Raw genomic sequence first — 22,257 nt, 5'->3', positions numbered from 1 at the left:
TTTGTAAGACTGAAACACAGGTTACACACATAGATTGATTACATCTGTGGAAAGCACCACTGAAGACACTATCAGCTGTAAAAACTGGCCAGGTGCGCTGACTGTGGAACAGACCATCAACTATTCATATGCAAGTTCAAGCTGAAGCTAAGGAAAATGAAATCAAATCCACAGGAACCAAAATATGACCTTGAGTCTACCCCACCTGAATTTCAGAATGATCTCAGAACAAGTTTGAGGCCATGATCACCAATGAGCAAAGAAGACCAGATGACTTGTGGGAGGATATCAAAAGTATCATCCTGGAAGAATGCAAAAGGTCATTAAAAGGACAGAGGAGGAAGAGGTAGGGAGGGGGGAAAGAAAAGGTGGAACAATGAATGAATAAAAATTTAAAAAACAAAATATAATTTTATAAAGTTCAATATACAAATAACTGAATTTAAACTAATTAAAAATTTTTGAAAACCAATTAAAAAAAACCTAAAAATCCTAGTGACTACTTTTTAAAATTAGGAGTCTAATTTATAAAATGTTTACCAGTCTGCGAAGGAAAATAATTATTTCAAAATGAAATCATCAAGATCTTCTTACATATTCTAATTTAATTGTAAAGGTGGAATAACTGTTAACATTAATGCTATAAAAAAGTCTGTACTTGATTTCTTAGCTACAATGGCAACTAATGTAAAAATCCCAACATCAGCCAAACTCTATCATAGTCTTCTAATTATACAAGAACTCAAAATCACTGTTATTGAGTCAGAACTAAATTATAGATGATAAACCAGTTTTTTGGGGGGGAGGCTATAAATTCTCATAAAGAGACTGTCCAGCCTTCTCCTAGTCTAACTGCCAGAGAGGCACCAACTTTGGGTTAGAAGCATAACTCCCTACAGACAGGAAGCTCTAGAGGTCTATTAGCAAGACGCTGTGCTGAAATACCGAAGGTATGCAGTTTGAGACCACCAGCTGCTCCTTGGGAGGAGGATGGGCAATCTCCCCTCATGTGATTAACTGCCTCTGAAAACCCACTGGAGTGCCAGCTATTGGTTGGTTCAGACTCAAGGTATACAAGTTTTAAAATGTCAGTAATGAAACCACTTTCTAAATATTCTTACTCTTTTCCCCCCTTAACGACTGCCTTTTTATACATACGTTTTTCATTATATAATCAAGCATTACCAAACCCGTATTGAGATAGGTATCAATAAGATTAATGTGGGGGTTTTTTTATAATTTTTATACTTTAATTATATACAATCCCTCCCCCCAAGTCCACTCCACTATGCAGCCTTCCTTCTGGACTCATGTCATGACCAAAATGGATGTCAGAAGAGACTCTGAAGATTGCACTGGAGCGTAGAGAAGCCAAAGCACAAGGAAGAATTCAAGATACTAAAGAGCTGAACAGAAGATTCCAAAAGGCAGCTCGGAATGACAAAGCAAAATACTACAATGAAATGTGCGAGAAGCTAGAGTCACAAAATCAAAAGGGCCGAACTCGCTCAGCATTTCTTAAGCTCAAGGAACTGAAGAATAAATTCAAACCTAGAGTTGCTATAATCAAGGATGCTCTGGGCAGAATAGTAAATGATCCAGGAAGTATTAAAAGAAGATGGAAGGAATATACTGAGTCATTATATAGAAAGGAATTGGCAGATACAGAAGAATTTAATAAAATAACATATGAACAAGAGCCTATGGTGATGGAAGAAGTTCAAGCTGCTTTGAAGGAAATAGCAAAAAATAAGGCCCCAGGAATAGATGGTATGCCAGTTGAAGTATTTCAGATAACAGATGTTGCCCTGGATGTGCTCACCAAGTTGTGCCAAGAAATCTGGAGAACAACCACTTGGCCAACTGACTGGAAGAGATCTATATTTGTTCCCATTCCAAAGAAAGGTGACCCAACTGAGTGTGGAAACTACAGAACAGTGTTATTGATTTCACATGCAAGCAAGATTCTACTGAAGATTATGCAAAAACGATTAGAACAGCACATCAGCAGAGACTCGACGGCACATAACAACAACAAACAACAATCATATATACCTTTTAAACAGTTTTCTCATTTGTTTCAATGCAGTATATACAATTATCCTATCTTTCTCAGTCTCACTCCAACCCCAATGTCAGTCCTGTTTTATGACAGTGGCATTATGCAGGATTTATCCTTTTGTGACTAAGATATTGCACTCAGCATAATGTCCACCAGGATCACCCATTTTGAATAGTATTTCATGAGTTCCTTGTTTTTCAATGCAGCATAGTATTCCACTGTGTGAATATACTATAGCTTTTCTATCCATTTGTTTGTTGCTTGGACACTTAGGTTGTTTCCAACTCTTTGCTTTTGTGAAAAAGCCATGGTAAACATGGGTGTGCATGATAAATGTGTTTTATCACTGTGGCACTCCCTTGAAGTTAATCTTTAAAAGTAAGTTATTCAACGCTGCACTGCAATCCCAGAGGTACGTGGTTAAAATCCACCAGATGCTCTGCTGGAGAAGGAGGGGGCAATCTCCTCCTGTACCAGTCAGATTTAATTTGACGGTACACGTAAAAATAATACAATAAAAAAAAATTTATAAAAAAAAATAAGTTATTCAACAAAACAAAGATGGATAAAGATTTCAATTAATTCTTCATAGCTGACCTATTAAGGTGGCTCTACACAAAGGAATAGCCATGGTCCAAGATTTTTTATCTAAATGCCACAAAATTAAATTTACATATCAGCTGAGGACAAATATAGCACTGTGTCTAATCTGCAGAATATGGGAGACATTTAAGCTAATTGCTGATGTTATGTGCCCTCAAGTCACTTGCAACTCATAGTGACCCTTCCAACAGCTCTGAACCCTACTCTCTCCTGAGCCTTCCTTACTGTCTCTGACACACCTATCCCACCCCCCATTATCCAGTCACTGAGTCAATCCATCTCATCCAGGGTCTTCCTCTTGTGCTGTCCCTCCACCCTCCTAAGTATAATAATGACCCTCTCCAAGGACTGGTCTCTCCTTGCAACATGCCCAAAGTTAAGTCAGAGCTTCAGAATCTTTGCCTCCAAGGAGAAGCATGGTTTCACCCTCTCCAAGATTAACTCTTAGAAGCCGTCCATGGTATATTCAATACTCTTCAGCACCACAACTCAAAGACATCAATTCTCCTTCTGACATCGTTCGTCTTAAGAACTCTGGGCAGGTCCCTGGACAGCAGACTTTCCCAATGCAATTAGTCTCTAAATATCCTGACTGCTTGTACCAAGTGTTGATTGTGAAGCCAAGCAAACAAAAGCTGTTAACAATCTCCATCTCTTCACCACCCATCCTCATGCTGCCAATCAGACCAGTGATGAGAATCCTTATTTTATTGATGCTGAGTTTCAATCTATAACGAAGGCTCCAATTCTTGATCTTCTGCAGAAAATGTTTCAGGTCCTTCTTAATTTCAGCAAGCAAGGCTGTGTCATCTGCATAACGTAGGTTGTTGGTGAGTCTTCCTCCAATCCTGATGTCACATTCTTCCTCACAGAGCCCAGCCTCCCAGATCATCTGTTCTGCATATGGACTGAAAAGGTACAGAGCTAGGACACATCCATGGTGTACAGCTTTCCCAATTTTAAACCATGTAGTGTTTCCTTGCTCTATTTGGACAACTGCCTTCTGGTCCAACTAATCATGTTAACATTTAAAGCTCTGTAGCTGATAGGTACAACCTATAGCGACCTTATGAACAAAAGATCTGAACTCTGTCCTATGGTGTGCCATCCTCACACTTCTTGATACACTAGAGCCCACTGGTGCAGTCACTGTGTCAATCAACCTGGCTGAGGGACTTCCTTCCTTTCTTTCACTGACCCTCTGCTTTTCTGAGCATCATATCCCTCACCAAGGAACAGTCCCTCCCAGCAACATGCCCAAACTATGTGAGGCAAAGCGTTAAGAGCACACTGGCTGTACTTTCTCCAAGACACACTTGATTGTTCTTTTACCAAGTCCATGCGATATTCAGTACTACTCTCCAACATCGCAGCACAAAGGCTGACCAGTTCTGTCATTCTTATTCACTGTTCAGCTCTCAGATGCATAGCATAGGTGTCTTAGGATGTGGAAGCTTAAGCAGATTCTAATTTCTGCTATTATGACTAACCCTATTTTCCTACATCATGATCCTATTTCTGCTTAATAGTATTAAACACTATCATTTCCACTGGTTTCAAAAGAAAGTGGTATTCACCTATTTTTTTTAAAAAAAAATTTTACTGTATTATTTTCACATGTACCGTCAAATCAGATCTGACTGGTACAGGAGGAGATTGCCCCCTCCTTCTCCAGCAGAGCATCTGGTGGATTTGAACTGCATACCTCTGGGATTGTAGTGCAGCGTCTTGCCACTAGGCCACCAGAGCTCCATTGGTATTCACCTATTAAAAACTTCAAACTTGCTCCTAAAATACAGTAAAATACTGAAAGTTCTAAGTAAACTTCCTTTTGTGTGGTATGTTTTAATGAACCTAAATGGTGATAAATGAACCGACTATTTGTGGTGAATTAAAAATAGAATCTCTTAAGTTAAAAACAAAAGCAATAACATATAATGTTCAACAGGTGCACTGCACAATAAATTGAAGCTTTTTATTTAACTTATTATCTGCTTAGTTTTTTATTTAGTTACGTATAAAGGCCCAGTTAATTAACTCATTAGATTGGTCAAGGCAAGACATTTGAACTACACAATAGGATTTAAAAAGCAATTGGTCTTTTAGTAGTTCACTGGTAATCATACAAACATACACACATACATATTGGTAAAGTACTCTGGATATAGGATTTTCCTTCATAATCTTGTATAATGCACTGTTCACATCTGCAATATTCTGAAATCTATATAAATTGGACGTGGCCAAATTAGAGATGTCTGATAAATTCTTAGAAAATATTTGGGAACTACAGCTTCATTCCCCCCCCCCCCAAAAAATAAAATTTTAACTATTCTTTAAAAAAAAAACAAAAAACCAAATAAAATAAAATTACAACAGATTTAACAGACATTTTTGGGGAGGGAGCAAAAAAAATTCAAGCCATAACTCAATTTCCTTTTTTTTTTTTTGTACTACAACTTAAAAAAAAATCACCAGTAGTAATGTTTACATTTTAAACTATTAACTGTCCGAATTAAAAAGAAACCTCTACAGTATTATTGCACTCCACGAATGTACACAATTCCAAAATGCCAGCACTGAAAAACTGTCTTGCATTGAGATTTTCCAAGAGGTACAACGAGCCTGCCAAGAAAGCATCCGGTCTGTACTAACAGCTTGCTGTCTTCAGTACAGGCCTTCATAATGTCAGTCACGCTGCTCTTGCAAAAATTTCTTAATGTCTGAAAGATACAGAAAAGTTATTTTAAGAAACTACACTTCTGAACTCTCAGAAAATGAATTCAGTAATCACAAAAGAACTCAGAATATGGTCATACATTTCACTTTGAATTTCTATAGAAGTCTGCATATGCTTTAGAATTAATTCAAGTTTAGGAAAGGGTATCTATACAGAGTATCTCTCCGTAAAAAAAGTTAAAGGCTTTTACTAAACTTTGAAGATAAAATTATAGAAATAGTGTTACCTTTATTTTGGCAAGTCTAAACCCTTTTAATTTGCTAATAATAAATTTTAATGAAGAAAAACATCCTTAAATCTTATACTGGAAAGCTATTCAATTTCTAGCTGAATCATGATGAGAATGAAATAAATCCTATACGTAACAATATTTTTTAAATTACTTACAAAAGAGTTTCCAGTGCTGTTACGTGGGGCTATGATCGATGATGTGGGAGTGAATCCATATGCACATTGAGCTTCATTTCATTGTCAAGAATTTGAACAAGCTGTTGCATGGATGGAAGGTGGCCAGATTCCAGCTTAGACCATACAGGCACATCTATAAAAACAAATGGCATCACCCACCCACAGAGAAAAGTATAAGATTCTATAAGACATTCATTCCATAAATATTTATTGTTGTTACACAAAGCTAAGAATACGTAACTGAGACAAGGAGATCACTTTAAGAATGACACGTAAGTCTCTAACACTGACTCAACAGAGAAATTCTGTCATTTAAATTGAGATCTATAAATTAAAGTTATCAAAATGTAATGGGGTTCCTGAGAATAGAAAGCCAGAAACCTTTGAGAATTCAAGGAGTCCCTGGTTATGAACAAGATCTATTTCTAACTGGTCTTTAATAATTTGCAAGTAATTCTGTACAGCTAAACATGGTTCTTATTTTGCCTTATGTTAGTACAAGAAAAAGGTCTTTTCAATGATTTAAAAGCTGCACGTGGATTAAGTGAAAATGTCTGACTGACAGTGAAAGGGTGGGTCAAAGTGAAGGTAGGTTTTTTTTAATAATAAAGAGTGTTTCTAAGCAGTGAGTAGAGATGAAAAGGCAGAGCTCCACTCAAAGACAACAGCGAACTGCAGCTTCAAATGCGTGGAGCTCTCCAGAGATCTGTCAATAGTCCAATCTCTCACATCAGGCTCCTGAAAGGGCTTACTATGGATTATTTTTTTCCATTCCAGACACTGTGACAAATTATCCAAACTGTAAAGAACTCAGACTGTTACTGTTTTGCCTATTAGCTCATGTCTGTGATAAAACTGTTTTGAAATCCTGCAGTCTGTAAATCAAACAGGTATTTGTAACCTGTAGTAGAAGTATGAATGGCATTTGTCACATTCCAAGATAAAGAGAAATTGAAATGTAAGAGAAGAATTGTATGAGGGAGTCTGGACAAGCGAATAGAGATTGCCTTATGTACCACTGAGTCAGGAACAGACCAACAGCTGACTCTCGGGCAAGTCTGCAAAGGCAGTTAATCAAACCAGAGGAGACTGTCCATCCTTCTCCCATGGAGCAATTGGTGGACTTGAACCAGGTACCTCTAGGTTGGCAACGCAAACTTCTTAACTACTAGGTCACCAGATCAGGTATTAGCAAACTACAAAGGATTAGATAGTAAATATTTTTGGCTTTAAGGATATAGAAATCTCTTCTCACTGCCACTCAGCTCTGTTGTATAGCCTGACAATAGACAGGGCTATATAAATAAATGAGCATGACTGCATTCTAATAAAATTTTGTTTACAAGTTAGGCAGTTGAAAATATGGCCAAGGGGCGAGAATTTGTTAACCCATAGTTTAGATCTCTAGGGGCCTTTGGCTACATTAAGTGTTCTGATCTTTATCTTGAAAATTAAATAAAGCCATTTCATGAATATCAAGCACCTAAAAATGATGTAATCCTCATTAAAAAAATCACTGCAATGTCAGAACAAACTCATGGCCTTTGAGTCTGAACCAGCTCCTATTTGACCCTTCAGTGACTTTTCAGGAGGCTATAAATAAACCCCAAGAGAGACTCATCTTTCTTCCACAGAGCTGCTGCCTCTGGGTTAGCAATGCAACGCCCCAGAGCTCCCTGTTCACAAGAGCTGGTGAATTTTTTTGGTATAAGTCTAGAAGAAAATAGTTTATGTTGTTATGTTCTGTAACAGGGAGCAAGAACTAACTCCCAGCTGACTCTTCAGTGGGCTATAAATTGGACAGTAAACTGCACAGAAGGAGACAGTCCATCTTTCTCCTATTCAGCAGCTGTTGGATTTGAACCATATGCTTTCAGGCTTGCAACTCAAGTCCTTCTCACTAAGTCACCAGGCTTTATGAAATAACATATTTACTTATATGACCAGAGAGACAATGTATCACCATTAAATTATGTGGTCAATTAGCAACAATGCAGAAGAATCTGCATGTAATAAACTGAGTTGCTGTTTAAAAAAAAAAATTATGTGGTCAGAAAGAAAATGCATCTCACCGAACTGAAAACTTAGAATGAAATCTTACTTTTATATGATTTCCACGTATCACAAAATAGCCTTGATTTTAAAAACTATTACATAATAGTACAAATCACAGGTTCACAGACTAGACTGGTAGAAAACTGGTTTTAACTGCAGTGGTGGCACTGAAGATTTACCAGTAGAGTTTGAAAAATTTAGAAGGCAGAATCGACAAGACTAGAACCCACTAGCTATAAGAAGTTAAGGGAAAGGTTGATGTTACCCTAGGATTTCAGACATGGGCAAAAAGGTCAATGACGAAGCAAAATGAACAGGATTTGTAGGAATTAGAGGTGATTTAAGAATTTACTTTAGGGAAGAGTTATGTTTAACATTCTATTAGCACCTAATAGAAAAGCCTTATACAGACTAGAGTTGTACATTCAAGAATCACACAGATATCATTTCAGACCCACAGGAGCAGATGAGGACTACACAGATAGAACACAGAACAACATAGGTAAGCTTCTCTTATGAAGAATAAAAAAAAACCCTAATTACAGGTCATTTAAAATTTATTACAAAATGCCAAGTTTTAAGAACCCACCATTTAAAGTTATCTCAAATGCACCTGTGGACATACACTGGTTCTCAATCATGTTGCTCAAGAAGAAAACCATCATACATGCATAGACCTAAGAGAAAATAAAATTAATCTCAATAGGCAAGGTCATACTGTATCCAAAACAAAGCAATTTGTAATAGTAAACTCTGTATTCTATAATCTCACTTTAATTGGTAAATGTTCTTATAAAATCTACTTTAAAAAGATTGGTTTTATCATTTTTCTAACATAATGAATGCATGAATTCACAAGAGACTAGTGATACACTAAGAAATAACACTGTAAATACACTAATGCTAATATTCAACATAACCTATTCATGTTACAAGCAATTTCTTACAAATCAAATTGAGGAAAAAGAGCAGTAGTGTGGTGTTGGCCTAAACTTTGCCCTTTGTTAGCCATTACATTTAGCCCGCTCTGGTATCCAGCTACCTGCAGACAAATGCTCTTGCACATCAGTATGGTCTTGGAAATCACCAACAGCTGCGAGACTAGGATAAGAGAGTGCTTTTCACACTGGGCAGCAAAACTTGAGGCGAGTAAGACCCTGGTGATGGTGGTGGAGAGACTGTGACATTGCTATTGAGAAACTGTGGCAAGGTGTGACCAGAGGCTTCTTGTATTTGTGCTGGCCACAGTCAAAGGTTTTCATTATTCTTGCCAGATGCTTCAAGGAGAAGCTGGCTTACAACTGCTGAAGCAAGTCTTGGATGATTTGGATTTGACTGCTGATCTGAAACTAGAGCCTGGAATAATTGAGGAACTGGGTCTTGGGACTAAAACTTGAATTTGGATTGGTATTCTCTGCTTCCTCTCCTCTCCAAATTCCTTCCCTAATAAACATCACTGTTGGTACTCTAACTGCATGTCTGTGAAGCCACAATTAATAAACAAATCTTCTTCTGCTGTTATGGCTCTAGAGGCACCATGGCACCGGACTATGGGCTCTTTATCTGTTTTCTGCTCTGAGGTAATGAGGGACTATGTTATTCTTACTACTTCTGGCCACTTCAGAGAGACGCTGATGGCCCTGTGCCTCTGTTTCCTGTTTTCTCCTAAGACAAAGCACAAATTTATTCATTTACTTTTTGAAAGCAAATCTATACTACCTTATACTCTCCCATGTCAGAGTAAACTGCAGCCTTGAACCATTGCCCAGACCATTACACTTCAGGTGACAGCACTGACAGGGCTGCAGGAAAAATAAAATTAGAAGCTCTTTGCTGGATAGAAAGGTTTAAATGCAACAAACCACAGCAAACTGCTTCCAAAAAACTAAAATGTTCATATTATATAAGAACTTTCTTTCTCCCTGCCCCATCTAAGGGCTCTGATTTCAGAGTGATTATCTACCTTCAAGTCTGGTAAGAGAAAACATCTACAGAAAAGGTGATTAAGAAAGATAAATGATCTAGGAAAAATGTGCTTGCAACAACAACCTACATATCAAAACAACAACAAACAACAAAACCACAAAACAACCCACAATTCTTAATTCTATTTATATATATATTCTTTCTGGCAATTTGAAAACCAGATCTTCATGATACTAACTTTTTAAGAGGAATTTGGCAAAAAACAAGTTAGTGGTAACTTCTTTTTAAAATATGAATAAACCTCTTAATACCCATTTCTCTCTCTCATTGCGATATAAACCTGATAGAGTCTGATACAACTCAGAGTGGACTTTTTTTTCAGGTTTCTGAGAATATAAATCACGTGGAAGGAGATGGCCCATCTTTCTCCATCATAGTTAGTTACTAGTGAATTCAACCAACCAGAGAATTACAGCCTTTTGATCAGCAGCACAACTCCCTACAGACCAGTTTCCTAAGTATGTAAACAGAGGAGTCATGTAAAGTTATTAAAAACCAAAACAGATATTACAACATTTTCAATGACAATCTAAAATTAAAATTTCAAAGTCAATGTTACAGAATTACATACCTTATTTTCTTGACCCCACTGCCAGATGCTAGGAGCTTGCATGCCAAAGAAAGCAAAAGGATCCTTGCCAACAATTATTAAGCCTATTAATACTAATTTGAAGACTGACAAGAAAGATGCTATGTGTCTGTTGGGGAAAAAAAAAAAAGAAAAATAACCCACCACTCTTTAAGTTTCTCGTTTACTTAAAGATTATACTATTCATATAAAATTGTAAAGTGCAGGCATTTTCTAGATACTTAATCTTTAGACAGACTGGCATCTCTCTGAAATGATCCTTCTCCATTTTTCCTTGTTAGACAGTAATCTTCCATAGTTTTGTCAAATAAACGTGCTATTTATAAAATGGTATTTCCTGTATGTTATTAAAACCAATAATGACATTATACCAACTAAGATATGTCAATTTAACCACATCACAATTTATAAAGTAATTTCTTTTATTTTTTTTTAGTAATTTCTTTTTATATTAATGAAGATTGCTTACCTATATATTGGTTGAGGGAGGTAATTTTCTCCTTCAATGCGGATGTCTGGGTACCGCTGGCTAATAACCCGCATGTACTCCTCAAACACCCGCCTATACCCTCAGGAAACACTGCAGAAAAAGAAGTTATTTCCATTAAGAAACTGACAACACATCTATATTTTTTCTAATTACACAAAACTTTAAAATCCATCATTAATATTAAAATTAAGTGTTCCTGAAGGTGACAATACTGCTTTAAAAACTACAAAAAAGTTGAAATTTTTACTTAAGTTACTTCTGCCATTTAAGCATTAAGTTTGTTGTTCCCTCAAAATAATTAAAAATAGAGCAAAAACAGTAATTTCACATATGTACCTGCAAAAAACTGGAAAGCAGAGACTCCAAACAGAAACATGCATATCACTTGCATGTATGTCAGTTGCAACACTGTTCCCAAAAACCAGAAGATATAAATAACCTAAATGCCCACCATCCTATGTAATGAATACTATTTGGTCATTACTAAATGACTTTTTTTTTTAATTTTATTATTTTTGCATGCATGTACCTTCAAATCAGATCTGACTGGTACAGGAGGAAATTGCCCCTCCTTCCCTGGCAGAGCATCTGGTGGATTCGAACCGTGTGCCTCTGGGACTGCAGTGCAGTTTTCTTGCCACTAGGCCACCAGAGCTCCCCTTAATAAATGACTCTTGAAACATGCTAGAACATGGACAGAGCTTGAAGACTGAGCGTGCTAAGTGATATAATTACAAAAGAACAAACATGATTACATATATTTAAAAGACAAAATCAAGCAAATGTATGAAGCAATGTTTATCAGTGGTTACCAAGTGTATAGGAAGGGGAAGATGTTACTGTTTATAATACTAAGTTTCAATTTGTTGTTAAGTGCTGTCTAGTACACGACTCAGAGAGACCCTATAAACAATGAATCTGAAACCTGTCTTTATCCTGTGCCAGCTCAGTTTCTGGTGACAGAAATCATTCTGGTGACCGCCTACTGCTAAGCAGCTGCATTATCAAGCCAAAATTATTTGGTTTGAATCCACCATCTGCTCTGCATAGTAAAAGATCAATCTCCTTTTGTGAGATTTACCCCCAAGGAAAACACAGTTGGAGGGTCAGTCATGAGTAGGTTCCAACTTGACAGTGCACAAGGAAAAAGTTGCACAGTCAATTAATGTGACTGCTGTTATATATCTGCAAGCAAAACAACCAACCAAACAAACAAAAAAACCAAAAAACTGAACGGGCAAAAGCTATACAATACATATATTAACAGCAACAAAACTTGCTGAGGCTGCTTATGTACAGCCAGGTACCTCATGAGATTTGGGTCTTCTGTTTTGGAGGACTGGGGTAAGGGTTTCACAAAGCATCCCAGTTAACTGGCCCAATATTTAGTACTTCTGAACAGAAAATTTCAAAGGGTGGCTCGGAAAGATAAAGCAAAGTATTATAATGAAAAGTGCAAAGAGCTGGAGTTAGAAATCAAAAGGGCCAAACTCACTCATTCTTAAACTGAAGGAACTGAAGAACAAATTCAAGCCAAGAGCTGCAATATTTAAGGATGCTTTGGGCAGAATATTATATAGTCCATGAAGCAATAAAAGATGATGGAGGGAGTCACAATACTAAAAGGTACACAAAAGGTGACACAAAAGAATTTCATGAAACAATGTATGAGCAAGAGACTGTGATGATGAAGGAAGGTGTTCAAGCTGCTCTGAAAGAATTGGCAAAAAATGGCTCTCTGCTACTCGTCGATCGAGATTGCCCTCTCATCTCGTGCAGCCTCAGCTCATCCTGAAGATACCATGGTGAAGGTCGGAATAAAAGGATATGGCCACATTGGGCACCTGGTCACCAGTGATGCTTTTAACTCTAGCAATGTGGATGTTGTTGCCATCTATAATCCCTTCATTGACCTCAACTACATGGTCTGTATGTTCCAATATGATTCCACCCATGGCAAGTTCAACAGCACTGTCAGGCTGAAAATGGGAAGCTGGTCATCAGTGGGAAAGCTAGCACTATCTTCCGGGAGCAAGATCCCGCCAACATCAAGTGTAGTGATGCTAGTACTGAGTATGTTGTGGAGTCCACCGGTGTCCTCACAACCCTGGAGAAGGCTGGGTCTCACTTGAAGGATGGTGCCAAATGGGTAATCATCTCTGCTCCTTCTGCCGATGCCCCCATGTTTGTGATGGGCGTGAACCATGAAAAGTATGACAACTCTCTCAAGATTGTCAGCGATGCCTCCTGCTCCACCAACTGCTTGGCTCCCCCAGCCAAGGTCATCCATTGTAGAGGGATTCGGCATTGTAGAGGGACTCATGGCCACAGTCCATGCCACCTAGAAGACTGTGGATGGTCCCTCTGGAAAGCTGTGGCATGATGGTAATGGAGCTGCCCAGAACATCATCCCTGCATCTACTGGCACTGTCAAGGCCGTGGGCAAGGTCATCCCTGAAATGAATGGGAGACTTACTGGCATAGCTTTCCGTGTCCCCACCCCCAATGTGTCAGTTGTGGACCTGACCTGCCATCTGGAGAAAGCTGCCAAATATGATGACATCAAGAAAGTAGTAAAGCAGGCATCAGAAGGGCTCCTCAAGGGCATCCTGGGAAACACTGAAGATAAAGTTGTCTCCTGTGACTTAAATAATGACATTCACTTTTCCACCTTTGATGCCAGGGCTGGCTTTGCTCTGAACGACCACTTTGTCAAACTCATTTCCTGGTATGACAATGAGCTTGGCTACAGCAACTGGGTCGACCTGATGGTTCACATGGCCCCCAAAGAATATGGGCCCCCTGGACCATCAGCCACAGCAATAGCACTAGGAGGGAGGGAGAGGGAAAGAGAGAAGCGGGGAGAGGATGGAGGAGGGAGGAGGGAGAGGGAGAGAGCCTCAGCTACTGGAGAGTCCTTGCCCCAACTTGATCCACCCACACATTGAGACTCTCAGATCCTTGACACAGTTTCCATCCAATTCCCCTGAGAAAGAGGAGGGACTTAGCCCATTTTGTCATGTACCATCAATAAAGTACAATGTACTCAGCCCCCCAAAAAAAGAATTGGCAAAAAAACAAGACCCTAGGAATTGACAGCATATAAACTGACATATTTCAACAAACAGATGCTGCCTTGGATGTGCTCACTAAATTGTGCCAAGAAATCTAAAGTACAACCACCTGGCCAACTGACTGGAAGAGATAAAGAAGGGTGACCCGACAGAGTGCGGAAATTATTGAATAATATCACTAATATCACATGCAAGCAAGATTCCGCTGAAAATTATCCAAAAATTACCGGAGCAGTACATCATTAGAGAACTGCCAGATGTGCAGACTGGGTTTAGGATAGGTCATAGTACTAAAGATACTGTAGCTAATGTTAGATGGATCTTGGTTGAAAGCAGAGTACCAGAGGAATGTTTGTGTTTCACTGACTATGCAAAGGTGTTTGTGTGGATCACAACACACTGTGGCTGACTCTGAGAAGAATGAGAATCCCAGCATTTGATTGTGCTTATGTAAAATCTCTATTTGGACCAGGAGGCAGGCGTCAGAACAGAGTAAGGAGACACTGCATGGTTCAAAATCAGGAAGGATGTACATCAGGGATGTATCCTATCTCCATACTTTTTCAATCTATATGCAGAACAGATTATCCAGGAGGCTGGGTTGTATGAGAAGGAATGTGGCATCAGGATTAGAAGACTCGAATACCTATGTTGTGCAGATGACACAACCTTGCTTGCTGAAACTGAGGAGGACTTGAAGTATTTGCTACATAAGGTCAAGGACTGTAGTCTTCAATATGGATTGAAGGTCAAAATCAAGAAAACCAAGATTCTCACCACTGGGCCAACAGGCAGTGTTACGACAGATGATGAAGAGAGATTGAAACTGTTAACAGCTTTAGTTTGCTTGGCTCCTCAATCAAGACTTGGTACCAGCAGCCAGGAAATCAAGAGATGAATTGCACTGGAACCTCTTCAGAGTACTGAAGAATAATGTCAGTCTGGAGACTAAGGTGTGCCTAATCCAGGCCACAGTCTTCGCAATTACTTGCTATGCATCAGAGAGCTGGACAATGTCTATCGATGACAGGAGAATGGATGCCTTTGAGCTGTGGTGCTGGATAAGTGTGCAGAATATACCATGGACTGCTAAGAGAACAGGTTCGTCCAAAAGAGGGTGAAACCAGGCTGCACCTTAGAGGCAAACATTCTGAGGCTGACATACTCTGCGCATGTTGCCAAGAAGGGACAGTCCTTGGAGAGGGACATCATGCATGGAAAAGTGGAGGGACAGAGAAAGGAAGACCACTGATGAGATGGACTGATTCAGTGACTGGGGTAATGAGGGTAGGTGTGTCACTGATGAGATGGACTGATTCAGTGACTGGGGTAATGAGGGTAGGTGTGTCAGAGACAATAAAGCTGGCACAGGACAGAGCAGGCTTCAGAGGTATTGTACATAAGGTTGTGCAAGAGACTCAAGGGCACATAACAACTTTTATTTTAGCTCCTCATTAGTAGAAGACAGGTTAGTCTCCTCCCATTAAAATTTAGAAAGCCACCTCAAAAATTTGATGGAGGGTCAACAGGAGTTGACTCAAAGGCAGTGAATCTGGCTTTTGAAGTCTTTAAAGGAAGTTCTGATGGCCTAGTGGATAAGGCACTGTCCTGCCAACTCAAAGGTTCAAGTTCACCAGCTACTTTGCAGGAGAAAGATGAGCAGTATTATCCCTGTGATTTTACTGCTTCTGAAAACGCCACTGAAGGGTCAGCTCTGAGCTTGTTCTAGCTTGACAGAAAATAACAACTTCTCCAAACTACAAATCAAAGGCATCGATTCCATCATTCTTATTCAGTGTCCAACTTTCAGGAAGCATCAAAAGGAGATGGATGGAAGGAATCCATAATGTCTATGTACCAAAAAGAATTGGTCAACACTGAACCATTTCAGGAAGCAGCACATGACCAAAAGCCAAATATAATGAAAAAGTTCAAACTATACTGAAAACACTAGGGGGGGAAAATAAATAAGGTACCAGGAATTGAGGGGAGACCAACGAAAATGTCTCAATAAGCAAATGAAGGTCTGGACATGCTCACTAGCATGGGTCAAGAAGCATCTATGTTGTTGCTGTTCTGTGCCATCAAGTCAACTACTATTTCCTAGTGACCCTATGAACAACAGATCTGACTGACCCTGTCCTATCCGTCACCACCTTCATGATTTCCGTCATGCTTGAGCCCACCGTGGTAGTTACTGTGTTAATCCATCTTACTGACATCTTCCACTCTTTCTCTGACCCTCTACTTTCCCCATTCTGATGCCTCTCAAAGGACTGGTTCCTTCTGAAAATTTTTCCAAAATAGGTAAGAGGAAGTCTCGCCAACCTTGCCTCGAAGGAGCACGCTGGTTGCACTTCCTTCAAGAAAGATTTGCTCTCTTTTAGTTTTGTCAGTCCCTGGTTTATAAAGTACTCTTGGCCAACACAACGAATCAAAGGCATCAATTCGTCATAGGTCTTCCTTAGTCGCTGTCCAATCGTCAGATGCATCAGAAGCAAATGAAAACAACAAGTGCCTTAGTCTTTGAATTCCTTGCTCTTTAGCACCATGGAGAAGTCCTTGACAAACAGTGTGCTGACAAGGCAACAACACATAGGTCTTGATTTCTTCACTGCTGATACAACGAACTCAGCAGTAATTTCAATCTTTTCTCCAGCATGATACTGACTTTTAGTGCAGTTGTGAGGATTTTTTTTTTAAGTTAGGTTGTGTCATTTGCATAATGCAGGTTGTTGATGACTTCCTCCAATCTGGACACCATGCTTTACTTCAAAATAGTTCAGCTTTGTGAGTTATCTGCTCAGCATACAGACAGAACACTTCCAGGAAAAGGATGTATCTGAGGAACTTTTCCTGATTTGAAATTATCTTGTGTGTTCCCTTGTTCTCTTCTAACTACTTCTTGGTGTCTATAGATTTTGCATAAACACAATTAAGTGTACTGAAATGCCTATCTTCTAAATACTATCCTATTACTTCCCTAATAAACCTTATTAATTGTATTATGTAAATTCTGTCTACTAAGGTAAAGGAAAGGAATGCTTAAGGTCAAAATGGGTTTAAAAAAAAACAACAAAAAACAGCTGGAATGTAGAGGCTGTGTGACCTTGGACTGCCAATGTAGACTTTCTTCCTCCTTAGAAGTTAGAGGCCAGACATCCTGCCCCACCCACCCACCATTTTCACAATGATAGAACAATTTAAAATGATATGCCCACCATCTACAGTAAGAGCTCTGGTGCCCTACTGACAAGGAGTGGTACTGCAATCCTGCAGGTCGACTCCACCAGTGGCTCTGTGGTAGGAGGGCAAGGCCATCTCCCATACTGCTGTAGGGTGAGCCAAACATCTGACTTAACCAAATAGCACAGTATACCCAGTTCTGCTAAAAATCTCAAAAGCTTCACTCTTCCTGAATATCTCATCTCAGAACTGCGTGTTATCCAGAACTCACTGTAGGTCTTGAAAAAGAACAATGTTGAAGAGTGGGTGTGTGTGGTGGGGTTGGGGAGGCTGACAAGGTTTGGGAGATCATCATAAGCAATCCTAATCCAAATGAGAAAAACAAAGTATCTTTTAAAATATCTTCCTCATAAAGAAAACACAAAATACTTTTTGAGTTTCTGTGTCATTGTCAAGTCCAAACAACTGATAGTTGACCCTCTAGCCAATTTCCAGAAAGAAATTTACCGAGAAAAGGGAAAATGCCAATACATGCTGGAGAATCAAGATAATAGGAAAAGAGCAACCAATAGTGCAGAGCTCTAGGAGGTGCCTCCTACTCCCATAAGGAGACCAATGAAGCCAGGCCAGAAGGACTATTTTATTAACTGCTCAAGAAAGCTTGGAATCGGCCTCTTCCTTTGGGGATGTAACTTCCTAATAAATAAATCTCTACTATTTTATCCTCAAAAAGAAAAGTGTAAAATTTAAAAAAAAGTTAAAATCCTAAAAAGATGTTGTAAAAAACAATTTATAATAAAATAACAAAATTACATTAATCTTGGCAACAGGATATAAAACCATTGCACTCATTTTGCCTACACCTAAAAGCTTTGCCATTAAATCAGTATTTTATTACTAAAGAAACACTACAGAAAGGTTTTAAAATAAAATACAAAATGGCTTAAATTCCATGTAAGTCAAGAATTGTACATAGAAAAATCTAATCTACGGGTAGCCATAATGTCGTTATTGTTAGGCTGATGTCCAGCATGACTCCTTGAGACCCTGTCTTCACTGTGCCATCCTCATCATCACTGGAATACCTAAACCCACTGCTATAGACAGTTCCAAGTCATCTCGAGGAAGGTCTCTTTTGCCAGACTTTCCAAACCATGATGTCCTTTTTCCAAAGAATTCCCCCTCCTAACAACAGGCCCAAAGTCTGTGATATAAGAGTTTGCTTCGCCCTCCTTGCCTCCAAGGAGGCTCCAAGATATGTATGCTTGTTATTTTAGCAGACTGTGGGATAGTCAAGACTCTTCTCCAAGATCACAGCTCAAAGAAATGAACTCTTCTGTCATCCCTATTCACTGTGCAGCTCTCACATGCACAGGAAGAGACTTAAAAGACCTATGGCCTAAAGCAGGCACACGCCCATCTTCAAACTGACATCACTACTCCTTAAGTAATTTGGAGAGGCTCTTGACAGCTGACTTTCCCAATGCAGTAATGTCTCCTGATTTCCTGATTGCTGGTACCGAGGGAATGTGGATCCAAGTTAGGATGAAACAGTTGACAATTTCAATCCTTTCTCCATCTATCATGATGTGTCTATGGTCTAATGATGAGGATTTTGAAGTCTTAAGCAGTGATTCTTCAGAATCCAGGTAGACAGTGGAGCTGACTTCACTCTGGCCTTGCTTGGAATCCTGGCCCTTGAGCAGGGATCCAGCACCCAGGAAGACAAACTGGTAGTCATAGAAGCCATCACTTTTTTGTTGGTGTTCTCTAGAAACAACACTACTTTACATCAATGTTTGGATCACCTTATAATAGTACTTACTCCTATATTTCATAACTAAAAAAAAAAACACACATCATTCCACACTTGGTTAACAAGGTTACTAAGAGTTACACCTTGCTCCACTCCACAGTCAACACTTTTGGCACCGTCAGGAAATCAAAAGGCAAATTGCCTTTGATGAATCTTTTGTCAGGGACCTTTCCAGAGTACTGAGACTCAACGATGTCAGTCTAGAGACTAAGGTGTAAGGTGTGCCTGATCCAGTCCATGGTCTTCAGTTACTTGCTATGCATCAGAGAGCTGAATAATGACTAAGACGGATAGAAGAATTGATGTCTTTGAGTTGTAGTGCTGGAGAAGAGTCTTGAACATATCATGACCACCAAGAAAAAGAAATGTGTCTTGGAAAGGATGAAACCAATTTTTTCCTTGGAAGTTAGGATTTTGAAGTTCTGTCTCACATACTTTGGGCATGTGGCCAAGAGGGACCAATCGTTGGAGAAGGACATGATGCGAGGAATGGTGAAGGGACAGCATAGGAGAGGAAGACCCCAGATGAGATGGATTCATACAGTAACTAGGACAATGGGAGTAGGTATGTGGAGTCAGTGAGACTGGCTCAGGACAGGGCAGGCTTTAAAGCTATTGTATTATATTGTATTATACTTGAGGGCACATAATAATAGCCAATAATCAGGTGTGTGTCAGTTTCAATAGCAACATTATAGTCTTCCAAGTGGTACATATTGTTAGGTCATTGCACTGGACTAGGGCCAAGGACTCAAGGAAGGGACCAGAGAAAGAAGAAAGCTAAAGAAGCTTTATTAAGGGAGCTCCAGGGTGCAATTCCTTGTCTGGAGAGAGAGACAGACCTAAGGTGGTTTGGGCAGGTTTTATACTGTCTTTCAGGGAGGGAAGAGAAGGGCATTCCATTCTGGTTTAGCCAGGTGGGCGAGGCTGTTCACTTTCTCTGACATGTTGATAATCTTTGAATCCTTTATTCTCCTCTTTGACCTTGGCCTCTGGGCCTGACACAAGAGACCTCTTTCCTCTAATTAACTATTCAATCACCAACACCTTTGTCCTTTTCTACTTTATCATCTTTCTAGTCCAACCTCAACCTTATTTTGCTAAGACAACTGGAAGAGCCCTAAATGGTTTCCCCATATTTATCCCCAGTAATGTTTTCTCCAACAAACTGTGTTTCTAAAGCCACTATGCCTTGGTTGACTGTCACTGTTTTGAAGTACTGCTTTGAGAACTCTCAGTGAGAAATGAGGTAAAAACAGATTCCTAGACAAGCATGCAGACATGTCCCAACAAAATAGGGTGCTTCCATGAGACCTCATAAGACCCAGAAGAGCAGCTGTGAAGGCTTAATGAGATACTAAAGTCCTTGAGAGCATGTAGAAAATACAGATTTACCAGAATCATTGTCATTGAGAATTCACAGTACATAAGAGAGAAGCTCTTTGTGTGTTTCTTAGGAATATCTGAGTAAACCATTACAAGCCCTAGTTCCTGGATATCCAAGGGCACTCTTTCTAGTCCCAGAGAAATTATATTACTTTACGGTCTTTGAGATAACGGTTGTGTAGCAAGAAGTCTGGATTTTTCTGTTAGTAACTGAATGCTTGTTTTCTCTATATATGCTGAGAAGAAATGAATGTAGGGGCCTTGTCTTTCCGACCTGGTCCCTGTGCCTTGATTTCTTTCTTTGCCTTTTTTGTCTGTTGTTTTTTCTTCAGCAGTGCTGTGTCCTCAAGTCCTGCTGGTAAATGGGAACACATCATCCCCACATCCCACCTCATTCTTCATTAAACACTCAAAGGTTTCTTTCTACAGCTCTGTAGGTTAAAGACCAAAATCCTTCCCATGACCCACCAGACCTTGTATGGTCTGTGCCACCCTCTTTGTTATGTGAAGTCTAAAGCCTCTACCTCAAGTAAACTGTGCTTTCTCCCACTACAAGACCACCACACACATATCCATTATCTACAATGCTCTTTCTCACCTGTTTTTATTACTTTATAAGTAACAAGTTTACTTAACCTTTAAATCTCAGGCCAAGGTTCATGTCCTCAAAGAAATGATCCTTGTGCCTATTATCTAACCTTCCTTCACAATAACACCATTTTTAATTTTACCTGTGTATTCCCAGACTTAAAGCTGCTATCTCCTCCTTCCAGTAAAGTTGAAGAGGAGCATGCAATTGGACTCTTAGCAACAAACAAAATGCCTGCATAGGAGGGACTCTAATTTATGTTTAACATGTAAACATTAAATCTACAAGAACATCATAATTCAGAATTGCTCAGGTGACTTCAATTCAGCATTTTATAAATTTTAATTAGTATTGGCATGCAACTTAGTGTTGTCTGATTTTTTAAACTCTAAATGCAAACAGTGTTTCTATACCCTTAAATGAAAATTAGTCTTTGAAATAATTTATCTTGTCAGACTATAATTTGAAGTTAGTTTCCTCAAAATCAAAATTTGGCTAACGTTTTTAAATCTTAAGAACCACTCGTTGGGGGGGGGGGGGGGGGGCGGGTTGGTGGTTAAGTTTGAACTTAACAGCCATCCCAAAGGAAAAAGAGCACCAGCCACAATGGGTTTGGCAGTTTTTTTGGTTTCTTTTAGTACATCAATTGTCCAAATAAATATCAACTATAAAAGACTACAGCCAGCAATCCGTTTAAACCACAAGTGATTGAATACTTCAGAAATGGCTACATGTTAAACCACATAAATGAAGTAAGCATGCATAAAATGAGAATGGGATTTAGGTTCATAAACCCAAACTAGGGAGGCACTTACTCCTTAAAATAATCAACTATGTAAGATCAAAAGTGCAGCATGTAAAAAAAAAGTGCAGCGTGTGCCAAAGGATAAAGACTAGAAACCAAAAAAGGAAGGAGGAATGGAATGAAAGTAATTATTACAGGGAGGAAGTGTGAAGAGCTGAGTGTGGACATTGTCTTTTAAGGTATTACAAAAATGTATGGATGATTTGGAAAAGAACTCCAAAAGCAATAAATGTGCGATGGTTGAATTAAACGTTAATTTTACGTGTAAACTTCCACCCAAGTTACAATTTAAGAAAATGTCTTCATTAAAAGCATTCAACTATATCACTTCCCCTTCACCTAAATACATTCTCCCTAGTATTTTCAAATTCAGAATTGTTTGTTGTTATGTGCCATCGAGTCGTTTCCGACTCATAGCGACCCTATGCACAACAGCTCTAAACCCTGCTCTATCCTGCCCCAACCGCA

The 22,257-nt window shown here is 39.1% G+C and overlaps 1 pseudogene across 1 annotated transcript in view; it reads right to left on the bottom strand.

Moving 5' to 3' along the window:
• Positions 1-5,821: 5,821 nt before the first annotated feature.
• Positions 5,822-22,257, bottom strand: part of LOC102864377 — a 23,133-nt pseudogene continuing 6,697 nt past the window's right edge. The window contains exons 2-5 of the transcript XR_438955.1: positions 10,913-11,023; positions 10,426-10,552; positions 8,458-8,545; positions 5,822-5,946 (exon numbers count right to left, since the gene is read on the bottom strand). The product of XR_438955.1 is annotated as a selenoprotein T-like (transcript). The remainder of the gene's footprint in view (positions 5,947-8,457; positions 8,546-10,425; positions 10,553-10,912; positions 11,024-22,257) is intronic.

The sequence above is a fragment of the Elephantulus edwardii genome, unplaced genomic scaffold (genome assembly GCF_000299155.1).
Source record: "Elephantulus edwardii isolate Elephantulus edwardi_28Jun2011 unplaced genomic scaffold, EleEdw1.0 scaffold00169, whole genome shotgun sequence".
NCBI lineage: Eukaryota > Metazoa > Chordata > Mammalia > Macroscelidea > Macroscelididae > Elephantulus > Elephantulus edwardii.
This window is presented reverse-complemented; position numbering and strand designations above follow the sequence as displayed.